Source organism: Homarus americanus, unplaced genomic scaffold (genome assembly GCF_018991925.1).
Source record: "Homarus americanus isolate GMGI-L3 unplaced genomic scaffold, GMGI_Hamer_2.0 scaffold50468, whole genome shotgun sequence".
Taxonomy (NCBI): Eukaryota; Metazoa; Arthropoda; class Malacostraca; order Decapoda; family Nephropidae; genus Homarus; species Homarus americanus.
The window spans coordinates 1-18,715 of NW_024756308.1; positions in this window are offsets into that span (position 1 = coordinate 1).

Here is an 18,715-nt window from a genome sequence, read left to right on the forward strand (position 1 = left end):
CTAGCATCTTCTATAGAGTCTAAGATATTTTTCAGAACCATTCCATTGTGATTTTGAGAACCTCTACTGCCAAGATTGTTGTGCCTAGCGTTCAAATCACCAATTAGTAAACAATCATCAGCAAAAATAATGTCCGGCAGATCATCAATGAATCCGCATGCACATAAGCATTAATAGTGAACAGTGTAGCATCTTGAAGCGTAATACTAACACACAAATACTCGGTACCGTTCAATTTCAATTTCAATTGTTTATTCCTTGATAGAGGAAGCGGGATCCTAGTGCTGTCACTAGGTACCCCTGTACAATGACACCAGAATCACTAGGTACCCCTGTACAATGACACCAGAATCATCTGGCAAGTGTGAAAAGTATATACAGTATAAATATTATAAAGGGGCTTACTAAAGCCTAAGGAAGGAAGGATGTTCCTTTAACACATAATCAATATTATTTACAAAATATCTGGCCAGTATTGGGAGGATCATCGTGTCTCCGTCAGGGGGTCGTGGAGTGGTGGTCCAGCAGGCGTCACGGAAGCGTTGTGTGTGGGGACATCTTAGGAGGTAGTGGATAAGGGTGCGGCTGTCGGGTCTTCTGCATAACGCACAAGAGAGTTGCTCAGGGGATGTGGGGATACCAATCTCCCAAGCAAGTCATACCCAATGATGATACGGGCAGCAATCACGTCCCCCTTCCGCGACCCTTTCCCGTAGACGTACGAGAAGTCAGGAAGTTTACGGAGGACATCGTACCATGTGGGCGGGGAGTCCAGGGGGATGGCTGCTTCCCGAGCTTCTCTCTGTTTGCGGCGGATTTGGGTCCTAATCTGTAAGAGTGTTCGAGGAACACCGTAGTCAGGTGTGGCCTTGTTGCAGCCAGTCTTGGCAAGGTCATCTGCTGCCTCATTCCCCAAGATACCGACATGACTGGGTATCCATAGGAATGTCACAGGGCGGCCTGCATCCTGAAGTGTGGATGTTAACCCTCGTATTCGGAGGATGAGGTCCTTATTTTCCCCAGATCCAAATGCGATCCCGTCGAGAGCAGACCTGGAATCGCAGCAGACAAGCAAGGGGCAGAAACCATCTGCTTCTTCCTCAGCGAGAAGGGCAGCAAGGAGGGCTATTAGTTCAGCCTGAGTGGAGGATGCCCCGTCAGAAACTCTGAGAGACAGTTTGATAGGCTCAGGGGCATGAGGACGGGAGATGTAGACACCAGCCCCGGCCCTACCTGTAGCAGGGTCAACAGAACCATCAGTGTAGAGGACGACCCTACCTGGGGACCAGTGAGCGATCCTGGAGAGGTGGTATTTGCAGAGAATAACAGGGTTCACCTGGGATTTCGGGAGCAGTCCACCGAGGGCAATCACTTCAGGTTGAAAATCCAGCCAGGGAGAAGGAGACGAACCAACAGCAGGGGTGACAACAATATCAGGCAGGAGGTCGTGTTCCTGAAGGGCTCGGATGAGTGACCCTCGCCACTGTCTTCTAGATGGAGGTCGGTCTCCAACAGCAGTAGTCAAGTTGGTTTGGACATAGTTGCCCCTAGGATCCCGTAGAATGGAAACGGCAGTTTTTAGGTAAAACTCCTGGACACGATCCTGTAAAGGGGAAAGACCAAGTTCGTTATATAGAGAAGTAGAGCGTGTCCACTGAGGAGCCCCAAGGATGATACGAGCAGCTTTCCTCTGGATAACTTCGAGACGGTTGACAGCAGTCCGACTAATGTTGACGAGGGCAGGGGCGGCGTAGTCGACACAGGAACGGACAAAAGACTTGTACATGGTGAGAAGTACAGGGACGCTGGCACCAAGGGAACCCCTGCACATGGTAGAGAGGGGAGCGAGACGCCGAAAACATATGTCTCGAAGATAGCGGACTTCAGGGATCTGACAACGTGTGCGAATTACATACACACCCAGGTATTTTGTCTCATTAACCCAGTCCAAGGGCGTTCCTGATAAGAAAAGGGGTGGAGGTACAACACGACCGTGCCACATGGCTTTTGTTTTCGCAGTTGAAAGAAGGAAACCAAGTGAATCACACTCTCTGGAGACCAGATCAAGGGCTTCCTGCATGCTGAGGTAGTCAGGGGCTTGGAGGAGGACATCGTCGGCATATCCTGAGTGGACAACTTCTGTCGGCCACGGGAGTGATGCAATGGAGTGCATGAGAGTGTTAAACAAGGTGGGACTCAGGACTCCACCTTGAGGGGTGCCGAGGTTCATTTCTTGAACAGGAGACATAGAGGTAAGAGGCGATCCATTGTAGAAGTCTCCCTTTAACCCCTAACCGTGCAAGTTCAGCTAAAATGAGGGCAGGCTGAGCCGTATCAAAGGCTCCCTTGATATCAAGGAAGACGGAGACGCGGGCAGTCTGATTGCAATAAAAGGAAGCAATGGAGTGTGCTGTGCTGCGATGTTGAATGAAACCATTGAGGGAGTTGTGGAAGCCGCCTATGGTGTGAAGAAGGCGACGATGGAGTATCCTCTCCATCATCTTGCAAACACAGGAGGTAAGACTAATGGGTCGATATTTCCCAGGATCTCCCGGCTTAGGGATGGGGATAATAGTGGCATTTTTCCAGTTGGACGGGAGAACCCCATGTTCATAAGACATATTGTAGAGAGCAAGCAAGGGGCCGTTAGGAATATTAGTACAGGCATTGAGGACGGAGTAGGTTATCTGATCATCCCCAGGAGAGGTGTCTTTTCTAGAGCGACGAGCACTGTCAAGTTCGAACTGTGTGATGGGATGATCAGTGGGGGCAGGGGATTCGGTACCGTTTATTTTTTGAGCGGAATGAAGTGATGCTGGAATGTCATCTTTGATATAAGTCGTCAAACCTCTACAATTTAGTCAGATCAGCTGGAAATTCAAAACTTTGATAACCTCTTAGTTACAATGATATTCCATTTGTCTCAACCTCTTGCAAAGCTATGACATTAATACTACTAGAATGAGCATATGCATGAAGATCCGTTAGCCTTTTTTTCAAACTATTAACATTCCAGGAAATTAAGCTGACATTATGATACATTAGAATAAATTTCCCCCCTCAGTTGTTTTCTGACCTCACTCAGTTGTGTTCTGACCTCACTAGGGGAAAGGTCACGGCAGGGTTAGCTCCGGAGGGATAATTATCAGATATGGCCAGTGCTATGTGCAGTCTTGGGTATGAGAGTTTGTTGACCAAACTGGGGTGGTCCATTGAAGAATTGGCGAGGGCCAAGTTAGAAATTGAGAGGGCCACGTTGGAGAACCTGAAATTAAGGAAAGAGCTGGCGAAGTTAAAAGGAGAGGCTGGACGAGTAAAGCCAGTGTCTGACGAAAAATCAAGCGAGTGGAAAATTGTGAGTAGTGGGAAGACAAAGCTGGTGGTGAAGAAGCACACTAAGGATACGACAACAACGACAACAACAGCTAAGTGTACCAACCCGTTCAGTCCCTCGATAGACGAATTGGACGTTAGTACAGTCAGGGGCAGGAATGACAAGGAAGGTATAAAAACTTTAATTGTTGGTGACTCACAGGTAAGGTACATGGACAGGGCCTTTTGTGGTAAAAACAAAAATAGGATGAGGGTGTGTTTGCCAGGAGCTGGGGTGGGGGATATAATTGACAGGATGGACAATATCTTGTCTGGTAATGGGAACAAACCCATTATCTGCCTCAGTGCAGGAGGCAATGATATTGGCCGGTGTAGGAGCGAGGAACTTCTTGACAAGTTCAAGGCAGCCATAGATCGTATTAGGACTAAGGGAGGGATCCCTATCATATGCGGTGTCCTGCCTAGAAGGGGAGTTGGCAGTGAATGGTTGTCAAGGGCAGTTGGTGTCAACGACCGTCTTGACAGATATTGCAAGTCAATATCAGTCCCATTCATTGACAACTGGGACAACTTCTATGGCAGAAGGGACCTTTATGCTAGGGATGGGGTGCACCTATCTAGGGATGGAGTAGCAACCCTGGCTGGGGCTCTAGAGGGGGCAGTTCAAAAGATATCGAAGTCTTTAAACTGCTAAGAGAACATATGGGCACGGGGGTGGAGGAGACTGCAGTAGGAGCGGGTAAACAAGGCGAAAGATTACAGGGAAATAGTGTTAGGAATGATGACAAAACTAAATTAGACAGGGAGTTTAAAACTAAATGCAGTAAGGGGAGGACTCAGAACACGACTAACTTAAATGTATACTACGCGAACAGTAGAAGTATGAGAAAGAAAATGGATGATATTAGGGCGTTGGTATGTACCGAAGCAATCGATATAATTGCATTCACTGAAACATGGATTAACCTAGACACATGTGAATTACCAGTCGAATACCAAATTGCGGGTTACAAACTGTTCCATACCGATAGGCAGACCAGGAAAGGAGGTGGAGTAGCAATCTATGTTAGGGATAATCTGAAGTGTGAAATAAATAAGGAAATAAAAACTGAGAGGAATACAGAAACAATTTGGATAGAATTAAGCGACGGTCGGGAAAAATTAATCACAGGAGTAATATATAGACCCCCCCATCTTGATAGCGTTAATGAGCGACTTATCTGGGATGAAATGCGCAGGGCTTCCATACACAACAAAGTCTGTATAGTAGGCGACTTTAACCTTGGCCAAATAGATTGGACTGACCATACGGGCAACTCAGAATCAGAGGATTTTCTCGAGACGATCCAGGACTGTTTCCTAAGTCAACATATAACCGAACCCACACGGGGTAATAATATACTGGATTTAGTTCTGTCGAACAGAGAAAACCTCATTAGCAATGTCGAGGTAGGGAACGAACTTGCAAACAACAGCGATCACAAAGAAATTCGATTCCAGTTAGATTTTCAGGGCAGACGTAAGGAAAATTCCACTAAAGTACCAGATTTCAGAAGGGCAAACTTTGACAGTTTAAAGAGGCAGCTGAGAGAGGGGGTGTCGCGCTTGGCCGTGAACCTGACAGATGACACCGACCTGATAACGAGATCTGAGATTGCCGAGTTCCACGACAATTTAAATAGTGAGTTACTTAATGCACAAAGGCAGAACATACCATACAAAAAACTCAGATCAGACAACAATGACCCTAAATGGATAAATAATTATTTAAAGAACATCATTGGCCAAAGGAAGGCTATAGGTAGAAGGATAAATCGTGGCGAAATTCACCTCCGGGACTATTATAGGGTATTGGCGAGTAGGGTTAAAACCGAGATAAGGAAAGCAAAGAGAAATAATGAGGCAAGGATAGCAAGGGAGGTGAAGACAAACCCCAAAGGATTCTACCAAATGTATCAAACTAAAACACGGGAAAAGATTGGACCAATACGGTCAGACTCTGGCGAGCTCACTGATAACGACGGAAAAATGAGCAATAATTTGAATAAATATTTTTCAACAGTTTTCACCACCGAAAATTGAAACATGATACCCGAGGCACCGACTCTATTCAGAGATAGTGAAGAAACCAAATTAAGTGAGATAGTAGTGACTAGTAACGATATTAGTAAGCAAATTGACAAATTAAAGCCTAATAAGTCACCTGGTCCCGATGAGATATTTGCCAAAGTATTAAAGGAATGTAAGGAAGAGCTTAGTATGCCCTTAGCAAAGTTGTTTAACATGTCCTTAAAAACAGGTGTAGTACCAGAATCCTGGAGGATAGCGAATGTAATACCGATTTTCAAGAAGGGGGATAGATCACTATCCTCTAACTACCGCCCAATCAGTCTAACATCAATAGTAGGCAAATTACTGGAAGCAATCATTTCAAACTCTATTCGAAATCACCTGGAAAAGCATCGATTGATCAATGATTCCCAGCATGGCTTCACAAGCGGACGTTCTTGCCTAACTAATCTATTAACATTCTTTTCATCAGTTTTCGAATCGGTGGACGAGGGGCACAATTATGATGTGGTATATCTCGACTTTAGTAAAGCCTTCGACAGAGTCCCCCACGAAAGACTAATTAGAAAGGTAGAAGCTCATGGCATCAAAGGTGACATCCTTAAATGGATTAGGGCGTGGTTACAGGACAGGAAACAGCGAGTGAGCATTAACGGCACTAAGTCCCATTGGAGCAACGTCACAAGTGGAGTTCCCCAAGGCTCAGTACTTGGACCATTATTGTTTATTATATACATAAACGACATAGATATCGGCATAGACAGCAACATAAGTAAATTTGCTGATGACACTAAAATAGGACGTGTTATCAAATCTGACGAGGACTCTGCAAAACTACAGGAAGATCTAAACAAATTTTTCGAATGGTCTGAAAAATGGCAGATGAAATTCAACGTCGACAAATGTAAAGTACTCAGTATAGGAGATGTAAACAGGGAAACCAGATACCAGATGAACAACGATGCCATAGAGAAATCCGACTGCGAGAGAGATTTAGGAGTAATGATAAGTAGGAACCTTAAGCCAAATAAACAATGTGTTTTTGCTCGTATAATGGCTAATAAAGTACTTGGGTTCATACAAAGGAGTGTTAGTTACAAGACTAGCGAGGTCATCCTAAAACTGTATCTTGCTCTTGTGAGACCACACCTGGATTACGCAGTTCAGTTCTGGTCACCGTATTACAGAATGGGTATAGAATCCTTGAAAAGAATTCAGAGGAGAATGACAAGACTAATCCCGGGCATTAGGAACCTTGAGTATAGAGACAGGTTAAAACATCTTAATTTGCACTCCCTTGAGAGACGTAGAGCGAGGGGCGACCTGATAGAGGTGTTTTAGTGGAAGGCAGGGCTAAACAAAGGGGACATTACAAAGGTACTCAAATTATCCAACCAGCAGCGAACTCGTAACAATGGTTTTAAATTAGACAAATTTAGATTTAGGCGTGAAATAGGTAAACACTGGTTTGGAAACAGAGTAGTGGATGAATGGAACAAGTTACCAAATATCATCATTAACTCGAATACGCTGAATTGCTTCAAACATAGGTTGGATGCTCATATGAGCAATAGGGGTTGGGTGTAAACGGGACTGCCCAGTATGGGCCAATAGGCCCGCTGCAGTTTCCTCCATTCTTATGTTCTTATGTTCTTATTCTTCACCGAAATAAGAACATTCTTTTTGACGTCGTTCCTTGTATTTTCCATTTATTCCAAAACAGAGTCAAGAATGTTCGTCAGGTCACCAAGCATTTCCTTGTTTACAACATTCTCTTTAGAAACCGAACCAACTCTATTTCCTAACTCACTATGATTACTATTTTGCTCTAGATTGCTATCCACAATATTTAATTCCATCTCTACTAATGTTTCATTTTCTTTTGAGCTATCTTTATTAACAAGAGCAACATCACTATATGGCACAAGATTCACCAAGCATTTCTTGATATCCAATACTGCTTGTTTGGGCTCACCAATCTCCTTACAGAGTTCTACTAGAATGTTAGGGGCTGTAAGGTTATTGTCCCCGTTACCTATGTCCTTCTGTGCTGCAGCATTTCGTGTTTCCATACGCTTTTCCCACACATTTACAGCACTTGGTGTCCCTGCAACATCGCTCCTTACAGCATCACCTTTATCCTCTTCATTAGTGGACTGAGCTCGTGATTGCAATTGCTGAACTTTCGGTTTTTTAGGACACACCCACGAGCTGGCATTGTGACACCCCCCCCCCGCAATTACAGCATTTTGGTGTAATTTTCTCCTTTGCCTTAATTTTATCTCCACACACCTTAGATTCATGGATTTTTCCACAGAATCTACACCGAAAATCATTATGGCATTTCCAGGCCATATGCCCCCACTTGTAACACTTATAACATATTACTGGAGATTCGTTGTAGACAGCAACCCGTTTATATCCCACACATCTCACAAAGACCTTCTCTGGCGCTGGACCTTTGATTAGCGCAATTAGCTGTGGCATAGGTACTAGTTCTCCATCAATTTTAATTACACGTCTCTTGGCCCCAAAAAATCTATCGTCAGCCAACACATCCACGGGGTCGAGGTAAACAGGATAATCAAAAAGAATGATCTTCATACATTTCCCAATGGACTCCACAGGCTTTTTCATCACTACATTTTCAAATCCTTCTGTAGTTAAATATCTAACTGCTGCCTCATCCTTCATAGTAATATAAGGAATATGTTTACCTTCTTTAAAGAGCACTTGATGGCACTTAGCGAGTCTAACTGACCACTTTACCTCATCATGAAAATCCAGGCCATTATTCTTGGGGAAGTAAAGACGTGGCCTCCTTGATGAGTTGCTGCCGTCTACAGCATCAATGGGGTTTAAACTCGTTGTACTGATCATGGTTGAAGAATGACTCACACCATCAATTTTCTTTCTCTTATCCACCAAGAGGGAAATATTATCTTCACTACTTGTACCTTCTCTATTCCTCCTTTTATTCTTCTTTTCGTATTAACAACTTTAAACGGCTCTTGTTCTTCACATTCACTACTGCTGGACAGCTCCAAATCCGACAACAGTCCTCCTGCAGTACCCTGGGCTACATTGCTGTGTCTGCTGTATCCACCACCCAATTCAGTCATTTAATAAGCGACCTGCTCTCTGAAGCTCTTCCATCAGCCATAACAGTTCGTGTCCAACCTGGGAGGTGTAGGAGAGCGACCTCACTACACTATTTCATGTTCACTACAACATTAGTACATCTTCACTACACTAGTACATCTTCACTACACTAGTACATGTTCACTACAACAATAGTACATCTTCACTACACTATTTCATGTTCACTACAACATTAGTACATCTTCACTACACTAGTACATGTTCACTACACTAGTACATGTTCACTACACTAGTACATGTTCACTACACTAGTACATCTTCACTACACTAGTACATGTTCACTACAACAATAGTACATCTTCACTACACTATTTCATGTTCACTACAACATTAGTACATCTTCACTACACTAGTACATGTTCACTACAACACTAGTACATCTTCACTACACTATTTCATGTTCACTACAACATTAGTACATCTTCACGACACTAGTACATCTTCACTACAACACTAGTACATCTTCACTACACTAGTACATCTTCACTACACTAGTACATCTTCACTACACTAGTACATCTTCACTACAACAATAGTACATCTTCACTACACTATTTCATGTTCACTACAACATTAGTACATCTTCACTACACTAGCACATCTTCACTACACTAGTACATGTTCACTACAACAATAGTACATCTTCACTACACTATTTCATGTTCACTACAACATTGGTACATGTTCACTACACTAGTACATGTTCACTACAACACTAGTACATCTTCACGACACTAGTACATCTTCACTACAACACTAGTACATCTTCACTACACTAGTACATCTTCACTACACTAGTACATCTTCACTACAACAATAGTACATCTTCTCTACATTATTTCATGTTCACTACAACACTAGTACATCTTCACTACACTAGTACATCTTCACTACACTAGTACATGTTCACTACAACACTAGTACATCTTCACTACACTCGTACATCTTCACTACAACAATAGTACATCTTCACTACACTAGTACATCTTCACTACACTAGTACTTCATGTCCTCAATATTAATTCAAATATTGTAAAATTCCAACCATATTAGTTTAAAACTGAACCAAGTCCGGAATTTTGAAATTGACCTCACCAGACATTACAAAGAAACCAACCATCACCATCATGCGCTTTGCAATTGTTGAAGGTAAGGGTCAAGATGCCTTATTGGTGTTCATACCCAATAATCACCTGGAGTGGCTTAACCCCAGGGTGATCCTTGAATACGACCCCACCATGGACGCTGAGGAGTACCCACCTAAGGCTGTGATTTGGGTCCCTGATCAGTTCATCACCTCTGTTAATTTGGAGATGGTGTCCTCCAAACCACAGACCATAACCCACATGCTACCACCAGCTACACCCTGCCGGGAACCTTACAGGCGTCACGAGGACCACAGGCACGAGGACCACAGGCGCCACGAGGAGCAACAGTTCCACAGGCGCCACGAGGAGCAACAGTTCCACAGGCGCCACGAGGAGCAACAGTTCCACAGGCGCCACGAGGAGCAACAGTTCCACAGGCGCCACGAGGAGCAACCGTTCCACAGGCGCCACGAGGAGCAACCGTTCCACAAGCGCCGTGACGAGCGGTTCTATGAAGAGCGGCGGTTCCGCGAAGAGCCTCGATTCCAAGGCCTCTGTCACAACTGCTCAGAGCTACGATGCCGCAGTCGTCAGGCACCGCGGTTCCACGACCATTACTGATACAATTGCTGATCAGTCGCGTCAACCCAAATATAATAAATTGTAAAACATTTATAAAAAAATTTTTTTGTTGTTTAATTGTTTTCTTTGTTCTTTATTACATTTTATGGAACAAGTACTGATTTATTTGATTATATTCACACGAATATTATTTTTTAAATTGTTTTACTTGAAAAAAACAAATTCCAATTAGAGTACAATGATGACTGTGGTGTAGTGAAGAAGAATGATAGCATTCCACACGTCTTGGTGGAAACTCTTCAGGTGATCCAAAAATATAAAAGGTTTAAAATATCATAAAATAGAGTATTTTTAATTTCTTAATGCAAATAAAATCTAAATAAAAGATAAAATTATACAGTAAAAAAGGAATTTAAAAGCCAATTTATGTAACTTAGAGAACGCTTCTCTCTCACCTTCTCTCTAACCTTCTCTCTCTCTCTCTCACCTCTCTAACCTTCTCTCTCTCTCTCACCTTGTCTCTCACCTTCTCTCTCACCTTCTCTCTCTGTTAACTATTTTTTGCACTAAATGGAGAAAATTAAATATTTTTTCATATTCAAGCATTTATGATTTTTTTTCTTTTCTTTTCTTGTGAAAACAAATAGACTCTTTCAACTTATTTTGTGCTGTAATGTCAGGTCTGTGATACTGTGTTTTGTACACTCATACTTATTGGAGAATTTTGATTGCTTATGGAGGAGTGTACAACGTCAGGCATGTCATTTATGAAACAAACTACAGCAGGCCCAATACACTGCTTGGGGTCATGTAGAAAGTCTTCTATCCACGCTAGGACATTTCCCCGAATTCCGTACCCTTCCAGTTTGATTATTAGCCTTTCGTGGGGTACACTGTCGAAAGCCTTGGCAAAATCTATGTAAATATTGTCTATATTAACAGCCTGTTCCAGAATATGGGTCCAAATTCCAATACCTTGAGCAATTGTGTTAAGCAGGAGCGCCCCGGCATAAAACCGTGTTGGCAATCCTTTACAAGGTTGTTTCGTATTAGATGTTCCATCGCAGAATCTCTGATAATACTCTCAAGTACTTTACATACAGTAGTTATAATCAGGAATTTATAAATACAAATACATATTATATCCTTATAGACCATAATTAAGAGGAATAGGATATCATTATTCACACCTCCTTGAATATTATGAGCTCTGGATATAGTAAAGCATAAACAGTGACTGAGATCACCATATTCCAAAATATCCAAATACTTTTCAGAGCTAAATCTTCCTTTAATCTGAGTTAGTTCACCCATGATGCTGTCTGTGTTTAACAAGCCCCAAACATTGACTGTCACATGATTCGCTTCTTGCCACCTTGTTGATGTTATGACGTTGATAACCTGGTGTTTGGCCGCCACAGTGGAGAGGACCCTGGGTGGTGGATGCTAAGGTCATCTCATCTAAGATCACCTGACCCCAAAAGTCTGTCTTCACCCTCGTATTGCCGGTAAACTGGAGGCTGGTAGTACGATGGCGATCTAACCTTTCCTTAATTGCCTGAGTCCTGTGGTGTATCCCGGCCTCATGTAACCTCCTTCTCACAGTTCCTGCAGAAACGTCAACTTGAAGCTGTTTTTAATGGTGACTGTCATGGGAGGCTGTGTCGCCATGAGTCTTTCATCGTCCGCTGGGGTAGTCTTTCTCGGTCCACCAGACTTAGGTTGGGTTAGGAGGATTACACTTCCCTCCCTCCCTGCCACCTTCTCTCCCTCTCCTTCCTTCTCCCCCTCCTCTACCTCCCCCTCCTTCTCCCTCCCCACCACCTCCTCCCTCTCCTCCACCACCTCCTCCCTCTCCTCCACCACCTCCTCCTCCTCCTCCACCACCACCTCCTCCTCCTCCTCCTCCTCCTCCTTCTCCCTCCCCACCACCTCATTATAAACCTTGATGACAGCACTTGTTATCATTAATAAACAAATATTGACTAAAACAACCAATAGGAAACAACCTTATCACTCAGTTCCCGAGAGTGCCACAGTGCCACGTGAGAGTGCCAAGGTGCCACATGAGTTAGGAACGTTTGGTAGGGAGTAACACTACACCTGGAGGCAAAGACATTAAATAATTATCATACATAGAAAATCTAAAATGAAATACAGTTCAGTAAAAGTAATCAATAATGAATAAAGTGTTACTGTGCACTCACCTTTAATGTAGTCAGCTGAATGCACACGGGGCCTCAATAATTTGTTAATTAAACATGGAGACTACATTAATTGGCTGAAGCAGAGCAGGAGACAGGACTGGGTGGGTCATCAATGCTGCTTTCTTCAGATAGGTTAATGTACTTGTTGGTTGAAGGTATTGGATCATCTTGAGGGAGTGAAGAGGCAGCAGTGGGGGACTTCTTAAAATATTTGTCCAATTTAGACTGCACAGTTTGCCTTTTCTTTTCATTGTAAATCTCCCTGTATCAAGCAAGTGCATCTTGGGTCAATCTGTCAACTTTGGCAAAACGCTAAACATTTTGATCCATTTCTTCAAAAATTTTCATCCCCTTATTAATAGTAACAAATGCCTCTGTCATTTGTTTCACTGAAACCTTTTTTGGGAGTGCAGATTCTTCTTCTACATTTGACTTTCTTCTTCCTCTGCCATTTTCTGTTCCTCCAGTTTAATAAGATCCTCGTTACTTAGCTCTTCTGCTACCCTTTCAACCAACTGCTCAACATCTTCATTATCAATTCGGGGGTGCTGGTGGTAGAGTGGTACCGCTCTTGCCTTCGCAAGCGAGATGTCACGGGTTCGATTCCCGGGCCGGTGGAAGTTGTTTGGACATACTTCCTAGCCCCCATTAGTCCCTGTTCACCTAGCAGCACAGTAGGTACCTGCTATAAATCGAAAGTTGCGAATTCGTATTCAGGGACAAGTTGTTGGAGCTTCCAATAACTTGATGACATAAAATCATTGACTCTCCAGGCGTCTATGCCCTTGACTCTTCAGGCTTCTACGCCCTTAACTCATGAGACATAAAGGCAAGCATGAACTTAGCATGCTTCCCTGTTGGGCACTGTAAACGCTTCTGCGCTTCACCTTGCACAAGGCTGTAGGGGAGTGCCCAATAAATAATAATAAAAAAAAAAAATTATCAATTTCTAACTTAAGCTGTTTAGCCAACTCCACCATCTTGTTACTAATCTCAGAAATTACTTCATCTTCATTAAATCCTTTGAAACTGTTCACATATCTTTTCAGGACTTCTTCCATATTCCATTCATGCACTGACCTGTAACCTCATCCCATGCTGTTCTTTATACATTTCAAAATGTTGTAGTCCTTCCAAAACTCTCTGAGCGGTTTCTCAGCTTCAGTAGCAGCAACAGCCTGAGGGAAGGTCCACTAGCGTTGCTAGGGGGGGGGAGGGTGGCGGTCCGCCCCGGGCGGCACTTTTGGGTCTGCTCATCACCCATATCTGCAGCTACTGGAGACGTTAATCCATCCCTTTGTATCGGCGGCAAGTTAATCCTTGTCGTGTCTGACCTAACACCTGACCCACATCATCACGGCCACGTCATGAGCTACACCCTTGCTATGAGGCCCCCCGCCACACACACAACCTGTAACCTGTTGAGGATTAAGGAAACAACTTCAAACAAGTACGCCAGTGAGCTCATGTGGTGTGGGTCAGGTGTTAGGTCAGACACGACGAGGATTAACTTGCCGCCGATACAAAGGGAAGGATTAACGTCTCCAGTAGCTGCAGATATGGGTGATGAGCAGACCCAAAAGTGCCGCCCCCCAAAAGTGAAGGATCACGAGATGCTGAATTGCCATACGACATTGAATTGAGGAGAGAAATGTTTTCTTCGCTGGACAGAGTGATCCAAGAAATAACTTTGAGATTTCAACAGCTTCATGAACTTGCTGAGAAATATGCCTTCCTTACCCCATTGAATCTTTTGGATGATAAATATTGTGGGAGACCCAGGTGATACTTCCAATCAGGGGTGAAGGAAACACACTGGTGTCAAGTTCGTAAGTTCTATTTCTGGGACAAACACACAAAAGGAGTTAAGACAGGGGAAACAGCGTCCTGTCTTGGAATCTCTCCCGGTATCTCTCTCTGCGCATGCGCGTACAGCGCGCATGTGCCTAAAACATGAACTAACAATCAGTGACAAAAGGGAGTATGATTATAACATATAATACAGAGACCTGAATCAATAATGGTAAATAGTACAGTTACATATTACAGCATATTTGTCTCATATATCTACAAATATGAGTGTAAAATAGATCACGATCACGACGACATTGATAAAGAGGAGTTCCTCGTTGAGAGAAAAAGACTTCAGCATTTTGTTGCTGTTGCTGCTATAACTATTAATGACAGAATACAGACGTGGAAAGAAGGCCCCCTTGAACTTTTGGAGTTTATTCAAAAGTATAACCTTGGGAACTCGGTTCCAAATATAGTAATAATGCTGAGGATTTTCCTCACAATTGCTATTAGTGTTGCTACCTGTGAGAGGAGTTTTTCGAAACTAAAACTGATCAAGAATTACTTAAGATCTACTATGAGCACCTTGCGGTTGAGAAATCTTGCCATACTGTGTATAGAGCGACAATTGACAGATGAAATAGTTTTTGACAATGTCATTGAAGAATTTGCCAACGAAAAAACAAGAAAAGTCGAAGTTGAAGACAGGTGTATATAGAATAGGTAGTAGGTAGTAGGCAGCTACCAAACAGGGAGGTACTACCGCCTGGGAAGATATTGGAAGCATAATGTGTTGTGTAATGGTAGACCCTGCTGCTATATGGCATAGCAAAAATTGTGACCAAGTCCCAGGTTGCTGATCTGACTTTCTGCCTCACTTACACACAATTGCGGGGTCTCAATTGTTTCTCTTGCTATTAACAACACAACATACATATATCGTTTCTCACTATTGATCTTTTTTTTTTTTTCTTTATGGTTCATTATTATTATTATTATTATTATTATTATTATTATTATTATTATTATTATTATTATTATTATTATTTATTACTATTATTATTGCAGTGTTTTCAGTATTATTATTATCATTATTATTATATTTTTATTTTTGTATTTTTTATTATAAATTTTACTTATCTGTATTATTATTATTATTATTATTATTATTATTATTATTATTATTATTATTATTATTATTATTATTGTTACGTATTACGTTTTCGCCCCCCGGGCCCTGATGTGGGTCGGTGACCTGTGTTCGGGTGGGCTAATACCCATTAAAAAAAAAAAAAATAAAAAAGAGATAGACAAATAACTAAATAAAAATAGTAAAGTAAAAATTGATTCATTAAATATTTTCAGATCAAATTCCTGTTTACTTCCAGTCCCACGTCCAGCAATCCAGGTGTGTCCTTGAGACAGACACATCAGGTCACGAATCGTCTTCTCTCTGTCTTTCCCGTTGTTGTTTTCTCCCGTTCTGCTGAGGCGCCAGAAATGTCAGGTTGTCGTTTACTATTAACTACCAGGAGATGATGTGTCACAATTGTCCTTGTCTTCTGATGTAAGTTTTCTTCTCTCTGTTATGAAGTTTAAGGCTTTGATCTTAAATTTTGTGTATTTTTTGTACTGTTTCGTAAGGTTTTGTGTTAATTTGTTTAATTTTTTTCTCTCGATTTTCCAGTTTTTGTCAGCAGGATAGATGATATGTTTATCTTCCTCTGTTTCATCTTACTCTATGGGAAGAATAATTTTGGCCTGATTTCAAGTCTGTCTGTCTGTGTACCTTAAATTCCTTGGCGTGGAGTTTTAGTGTCTCTGGTATGCGTTCGCTCCTGCTTCTTATAGTTTTAGTAACTTTTATAATTTGAGTTTCTTAGCATTCATAGTTTAGTCTTTAATGTTGTTTATATACAATTGGTAGCAGCTACATATTTTTTTCTAATCTATTTTGTGACTCAAATTTAAATTTTTATTATCATTATTATTTGATTTTAATATATTCAATATTTTTTAACGTAATACGCCATATTTCTTCTCAGTATTCTTGATAGCATCCTAGTCTTGTGGTCTATCTATCTATCTATCTATCTATCTATCTATCTATCTATCTGTCTGTCTGTCTGTCTGTCTGTCTGTCTGTCTGTCATACATCCTTAGATTTAATGTCAATATCATAAATGTTACATGGTAATAGATAACCTTGCATGACAATAAACGTGACTTTATATATGTTAAAAGCGGGATAGACTGCGGTACCTGGGTAAATAATGTGTTTATAATGGTAGTATCTCGTGCACCACCCTCCTCCTAGTAGAATAGTCTCCAATATATCAAGTTCATTACGAGGGACTCACTGAATGGATGAAAAATAACTTAAATAACCAATAAAATTACGTTTTTCATCATCATCGTGACGTGAGGGAAATAAAAATTTAAATTATTCCCAAATAATTGTTCTAGGAAAAATCATAGGTCTTTATTTTTTAGGAGTGATTATTAGGTAATTTTAGCCTCAGAGAATATAAGTAAAATGTCAGAAAGTTTTGTCATTGTTGTATAGTCTCTAACGTTAACCAAGGAAATGATGTAGCCGATGGAGTGCCCTTAAATTCAGGCTTGTCTGCTGTAAAATGAAGAAAATTGAATGGTTTACTTTACAGGGTATTCTTTTGTATTTATTTATTTTTATTTTTATTTTTTTATTATTATTATTATTTTTTTTTTTTAGTGATGGCAGAATTGTAGCTGATAAATTTTGGGAAAACAATGTAGGAAGAGAGGAGTAAGGGGAGAGGAGGTGAAAATACTAAATATATGCTGAATAACTTGACATCCTCCATCATGATATAAAAACGACCCAAAATCCTGGACACACATCTCTTATAATGCTTTAGTGTGCATTTTGTCAGGGGGGTTATGTTAGGTTAGATTAAGTTAGGTTAGATTAGATGATGTTAGGTTAAGTTAGATAAGTTTTTTTGTCTGCAGGGATTATAACAACACACTTCAACATAGGAACTGTATATCACGACTGTACTGTAGCGAAGACATAACAACACCGGGAAGAAGAAAATGTGAAAACTGTGTTATGTAGGATTACACTACTCTGATATGAAACTAAGGAAGGTATGGATCACTTAAAAGCTTTAGAGATGAAGGAAGGAAGGAGAAGATTAATTACGTGGACAGGATGATAAACGAAGCTCTCCTGACGAGGGTTGCAGAGAGAGACAGAACCTATTAAGTGTGATAACAGGAGAAATACTAACTGGATTGGTCGTGTGTTGACAGACGAGGGGCATTTATGGAATGTCAGGGAGAGAAGCGATCGAAGATTGGATTATCGAATTAACTGGAGAATTAATGGATATACGTAGCGTGGAATAAGGAGATAAAGGACAAGGAAAAGTTGGAAGATTGGATACCGATGAGAAGATGACTGAAAAAAATAAAACCTGGGACGAACACCTTGTCGAAAATCAAGTTTTATCTAAGTATTTCAATGGATTTAGAAGCGTGACAAAAATACATTGATGCCTTTAAGAATTCGGAATTATATTGTACAATTCAAAATTCAGGTTTATTTATTTAACTATATTGTACAGTTCCAAATTCAGGTTTATTTATTTATTTATTATTTGTTACAGTCGATCAGTGAAGAAGATGGCCGGCCTTACTGCGCATTTTATGTTGCCTCTGTATATTTTGTTTTAACTTATTTCATCTCATGTGAAGTTAATCCTAAAGAGTTCGTTCATCGAGGTATATTTTCAATGTTTTGTTATTGAATTGATTGTATACAATTTACTATGAACTTATGAAAAACTTTATGTATACGGTTGAGGTATGAGAAAGAGTTATATCTGTACTCAGGTAACACATGTGCACCGCCATTGCTCAGGTAACACATGTGCACCGTTATGATCATGCATACACACACCTGATCATCTAAAATCCCAACCAGGAAATTTTAACAGACAATTGCATACATTTCTACAACAGATACAGTAATGCCAACAGACAGGTACGCACAGAAGGAACTTGAAGTACAGCGTTATATTACAGAACCAATTACAAAAAATATGTAAGGTAAATTTTGTTCCACATGACAAGGAAAATAGCGAGACTTTAATCCCTTGTTGACGACCATCTTTCCTCGAGGCTGCCTGCTGTCCCCGACCACACAGGGAGAGACAGACCGATAGATAAATATAAAGCCACACTGACAGACCGTAGACAGAATGCAGATAGACAGACTGACAGAAAACGGAAAAAAAAACTGACACACACAAACTAGGGAGGGGAGGGGAGGGGATGGAAAGAGAGAGGAGAAAGGGGGGGGGGAGAGAGGGGAGGAGAGAAGAGAAAGGAGGAGAAGAAAAGGAAGAAGGGGGGACTCAGTTCGACATTGGCCGTGAACCATCTGTTGTGTCCGTTGGTCGGTTGTCTACCGTTACTGGCTTCTCCCCTCCC